Source organism: Medicago sativa, chromosome 6 (assembly GCF_051527215.1).
Source record: "Medicago sativa cultivar Bolivia chromosome 6, Bolivia_mono, whole genome shotgun sequence".
Classification (NCBI taxonomy): Eukaryota; Viridiplantae; Streptophyta; class Magnoliopsida; order Fabales; family Fabaceae; genus Medicago; species Medicago sativa.
In genome coordinates, this window is record NC_140754.1 from 63820623 (window position 1) to 63826622 (window position 6000).

A 6000-nucleotide genomic window follows, 5' to 3' on the forward strand; every position below is an offset into this window, starting at 1 on the left:
AACCATAGAAAACAAATCCATGTTGATGCATTCAAACCATAGGCCAAAACCAATGCTTCCAAGCAATCCAAGAACAGCATGCTAGAGCTCAACAAAGAAACCAACATGTTGAAAACCAATGGCTTCAACAAAATAGCAAACAAGTTTGTGCACATAAGGCACAAGACCAAACAATCAAATAACTTCCAGCAAGCAGAAAAGCACTTCAAGCAGTTTCAACTAGCCAAATGGAAATATATGGCCATAACCATTTTGAAGAAAGCACTTGTGCAGCAGATAGCCACAACAAACATATGCTTCACAAACTTCAAATTTCCAACAAAGCTCTTCCATAAACTTGGATAATTCCCAACACAGACATGCTTCACAAACTGCTCCAAAGTTAATTCTCAAACTATGAATGAAAATAAAAAAAAACCCAAGGCTGCTCCAAAGAGAATTAGAGGCTGCAAGTCCTAGCAACAACAACCACCAGCAACATGTGCGCATAACAAAAACTCAACCATGTGACCAAATTCACATGCAATGCACATTCTGCCAAAGCTAACACAAATGTGTATCCAAGAGTTCATCAACAAGGATATAAGCAGCTTCTTGGCAATAACAAAGAAAACTAGGAGTAACACCACAATGAAGCAAGATATCGGAACCAAAAAATTCAGTAAATGAGAGAATGAACCAACAAGTACCAACAAAGGTGACCTCATCAACATACGAAAGGTGAATGCCACGGGAAATATGTGCAGCAATCAGCAGTAGCAATCAGCAATCAGCAGCAATTAATCTGAACACAATGTCAATCTATTTTCCATTGAGGACATTCAACAAACACCTTGGAAGCACAATTTGTCATCAGAATTTCTGGGAGGAACAACACAAATGAAAGGAACTGATGCATTGAATCTAACGATGATTCGAGTCGTAACGAAGAAACTGTATGAAACCCTCAATTGTCAAATTGAATCAGAAAATTAATTCTGATCAAGAAGTTGAAAACGTAAAACCTAGAATTTGGGATTAAGAGTATACGAAAACAAAACTATGATGAAAAACGGAATCTGAAAATAGAGAATTCTGATTGCAAGGAGATGATTCAATCACAAAATCGAAAGATGCAGAAACTGGAAATTGCAATAGATGAAAACAAAGGAAACGCGATCAAACGCTATCGCAAATGGAAAACTGAAACAAAGGAATCACAGACGAAGTGATTATGAGACAGATCGATAACCAAAACGACACCGATCGAGAACAAAGAAAGTGAAAACGAGTCTGAATGTAAAATCAAGAAAATGAATCGAAATCGAATTTTAATCGTTAACCCTAGGATTTGGGGAAAAACGATATTATCAAGATCGAATCGATTAGAAAAGAGGAAATAGAGTTCACTGAAAGCAAAACGAAAATTGATCAGAAAAGAATCAAGAAGGTGAAATCGAATCAAAGACTCAAAGAAAGAAATTGAATCAGAGAGAAAAAAAAAAAAAACAAGAAAAGGAACAAGAAAAGGAAAGAAACAAAATGATGGTGAGAAAATTGGATTTTCTCGAGAAAATGCAGCGGAAAAATCCTTCAAGGAGGATACCAAATTTGCTCTGATACCATGTTAGTAAACATGGCATCCATGGAAGGATAGAGAGAAAACTCAAATAATATTTGTATTGATGATAAAAGTGAATATTACAAAAGATGAAGATATCCCACTAATGGGGTTATTACAAGTATATATACCACTACCAACTAGTATCTCTAATAGTCCCCCTCAAGTTGGAAGGTGTTCAAAACACTTCCAACTTGAAATGAGAAAATACAAGGAAATGCATCAAGCAAATGAAAATACAAGGAAAGATGCCGGAAACACATCGGCTAAAAAAAAAAAAGTCATCAAACAAGTGCTTATCCAACAAGAAGCAACCACAACTCAAGGTTGAACCAATTGAAGGAATAAGCATCCAAGCAACGCTTAACCACCATCCGGTAGAAGCCAATATCAACAAAGCCAATTAAGGCACAACGCTTAACCATCAAGAGTTCTCAAGAACTCAAGAAAGAAGCACAAGACAAGAAGAACAAGGATATCCAAAAACAATGATGATATCCAAAAAGAAGTGCAAGGAAGAGCCATAGTCTACAATGGAAGGAGGTCATATGTAAGACCAAGGTTCCAAAGATAAAAGTGATGCCCTCCTATGCCGAGCCGAGACAAGAAAAATCAAATGCAAGGAAGGGCCATAGTCTACAATGGAAGGAGGTCATATACAAGACCAAGGTTCTAAAGATAAAAGTGATGCCCTCCTATGCCAAGCCGAGACAAGAAAAAAAAAAAAAACAAATGCAAGCCAATAGAGATGCATAACCATGTGATGTGTCTTCAAACCATAGAAAACAAATCCATGTTGATGCATTCAAACCATAGGCCAAAACCAATGCTTCCAAGCAATCCAAGAACAGCATGCTAGAGCTCAACAAAGAAACCAACATGTTGAAAACCAATGGCTTCAACAAAATAGCAAACAAGTTTGTGCACATAAGGCACAAGACCAAACAATCAAATAACTTCCAGCAAGCAGAAAAGCACTTCAAGCAGTTTCAACTAGCCAAATGGAAATATATGGCCATAACCATTTTGAAGAAAGCACTTGTGCAGCAGATAGCCACAACAAACATATGCTTCACAAACTTCAAATTTCCAACAAAGCTCTTCCATAAACTTGGATAATTCCCAACACAGACATGCTTCACAAACTGCTCCAAAGTTAATTCTCAAACTATGAATGAAAATAAAAAAAAACCCAAGGCTGCTCCAAAGAGAATTAGAGGCTGCAAGTCCTAGCAACAACAACCACCAGCAACATGTGCGCATAACAAAAACTCAACCATGTGACCAAATTCACATGCAATGCACATTCTGCCAAAGCTAACACAAATGTGTATCCAAGAGTTCATCAACAAGGATATAAGCAGCTTCTTGGCAATAACAAAGAAAACTAGGAGTAACACCACAATGAAGCAAGATATCGGAACCAAAAAATTCAGTAAATGAGAGAATGAACCAACAAGTACCAACAAAGGTGACCTCATCAACATACGAAAGGTGAATGCCACGGGAAATATGTGCAGCAATCAGCAGTAGCAATCAGCAATCAGCAGCAATTAATCTGAACACAATGTCAATCTATTTTCCATTGAGGACATTCAACAAACACCTTGGAAGCACAATTTGTCATCAGAATTTCTGGGAGGAACAACACAAATGAAAGGAACTGATGCATTGAATCTAACGATGATTCGAGTCGTAACGAAGAAACTGTATGAAACCCTCAATTGTCAAATTGAATCAGAAAATTAATTCTGATCAAGAAGTTGAAAACGTAAAACCTAGAATTTGGGATTAAGAGTATACGAAAACAAAACTATGATGAAAAACGGAATCTGAAAATAGAGAATTCTGATTGCAAGGAGATGATTCAATCACAAAATCGAAAGATGCAGAAACTGGAAATTGCAATAGATGAAAACAAAGGAAACGCGATCAAACGCTATCGCAAATGGAAAACTGAAACAAAGGAATCACAGACGAAGTGATTATGAGACAGATCGATAACCAAAACGACACCGATCGAGAACAAAGAAAGTGAAAACGAGTCTGAATGTAAAATCAAGAAAATGAATCGAAATCGAATTTTAATCGTTAACCCTAGGATTTGGGGAAAAACGATATTATCAAGATCGAATCGATTAGAAAAGAGGAAATAGAGTTCACTGAAAGCAAAACGAAAATTGATCAGAAAAGAATCAAGAAGGTGAAATCGAATCAAAGACTCAAAGAAAGAAATTGAATCAGAGAGAAAAAAAAAAAAACAAGAAAAGGAACAAGAAAAGGAAAGAAACAAAATGATGGTGAGAAAATTGGATTTTCTCGAGAAAATGCAGCGGAAAAATCCTTCAAGGAGGATACCAAATTTGCTCTGATACCATGTTAGTAAACATGGCATCCATGGAAGGATAGAGAGAAAACTCAAATAATATTTGTATTGATGATAAAAGTGAATATTACAAAAGATGAAGATATCCCACTAATGGGGTTATTACAAGTATATATACCACTACCAACTAGTATCTCTAATAGAGGGAACCAGAGTTCTATTAGGACTAGCACCCTTGATTCTTTGCAGAGCTCACTTGCTATTCAGTCTGTTGGTCCATCTCTTCAGCCGGCCCAACCAGCGGTGAAACAGAACCAGCATACTTGGGTTCAGGCGCCTAATCTGTGATCAGTTCCTGTATCTGGAAGGAACCAGACTTCTATTAGGACTTCCAGTGAGATTGCAGGATTCTGCATCAGGCAGCCCCTACTTCCATGACCAAGAATGACTCAGACTGATTTTCAGAAATATATGAAAGTATTCATGGAAATAGACATAGACAGAGATGGGAAAATCATATGCGAACAAGCAAGGAACTTGTTTTTTGTTTTAAATGACCAATGCACATGGAAGTTGATAACCACACACAACAAACCATCATCATAAACACAATGCAGACGTACAAGATGCTCATGCAAATACTACACACTTTCTTCTTCTGCTTCATTACCACTTACTTTATCTATCCAATCTAATGAAACTTTGGTGTCTCCATTTGGAACTTTTGAAGCTGAATTCTTCAACTTCGTCACCCTGAAAATACAAAAATACCTCCGCCGTTCCCTATTATCCCAACAGCACTTAAATGCCATTGCAAAAAAAAAAAATATTAATTTCCCAACGGAACGTAAGTGCCGTTCATACATGTTGTCGCAGTTATTTATCTTCCTACATACAAATACATATTGATAAATGGAACATGCATTCTACATGTTACGTGGCCTTTATTTTACAGCTCCTTGATTCTTGTAAACCCTACAACAAAATGTGTTAGCTTTCATATTGTGCATGCCTCATTGTTATAATTGTGCTGGAAGTACATTTTTCCCTAGTAATGACTAGTGAAAATTTGTTACCAATGGTCGAAGATGGATCAAATTGGAGCATAGGACAAAGACAATTATTTTGTTTAGGGCGCGCTCTTTTTAGGAGAAGTAGGACCTTTGCTCAACAACAAACCTACATTAGGTGTGTGTCAGATTAATTCTACTGTTTGTAGTCTTACCTTGTCAATGTAAAAAAAATGACCATCTAGCTTATGATCAGTATGTAGGTGTTTGTTAAATGAGAAAGAGGGAGTGAGGGACAGTGAAACCCAAAAAATAAATGTATCATCACTTATAGAAAGAACCATATTGCAATCCATCACAGTTGGTATCCTGTGTGCTACTGTGATCACTGTACAATCTGCAAACTCCGCCCTAATGCTTTTTTGCAGAATCAGATCTGTAGAATTATCAATGGATGTAGTTGGTTCGTCCAACACCAGTAAGATATGAGGCACTTGATCAGTTATCTGTTTTCTTCTAATAAAAGAAACCTTTGACTGTGTTTTCAGGAAAATTGGCTGAGTATGATGAACCTGCAATCTTGATGAAAAGAGAAGAATCATTGTTCAGGAAACTTGTCAAGGAATACCGCTCTTACGTTAAGTCTTCCAAATCACATTGATGTTACCAATATTCTCTTACTAATGTTTCTTCCTCCTTCACTTTGATGTTGCCAGCATTCACTCTCTCTTTCTCTTGTACTAGCAGTAAATCAAGAAAATAGGATGTGAAATGTCTTCTGTTAGGATAAATTATGCGGCATGTGACTATTGGGATCATCTGCAAAGTTGAGGAGCCAAAATTGTGCTATGATGAATTTTTAGATTCATCACTGTTTGACTTTGCTTATGCCATTACCAAAAAAGAAGAAAACAAATACATAATCTAGATGGAGCATATACAGTGCCTGATAAAGTGGAATAATCTGTAAGATGAGTAGCACTAAATATAGTTTCTTCTGAGTTTGGTGCTTAGAACATAAATGTGTGACTACTTATCAGGTGAATAATGGGAGACATTTCATA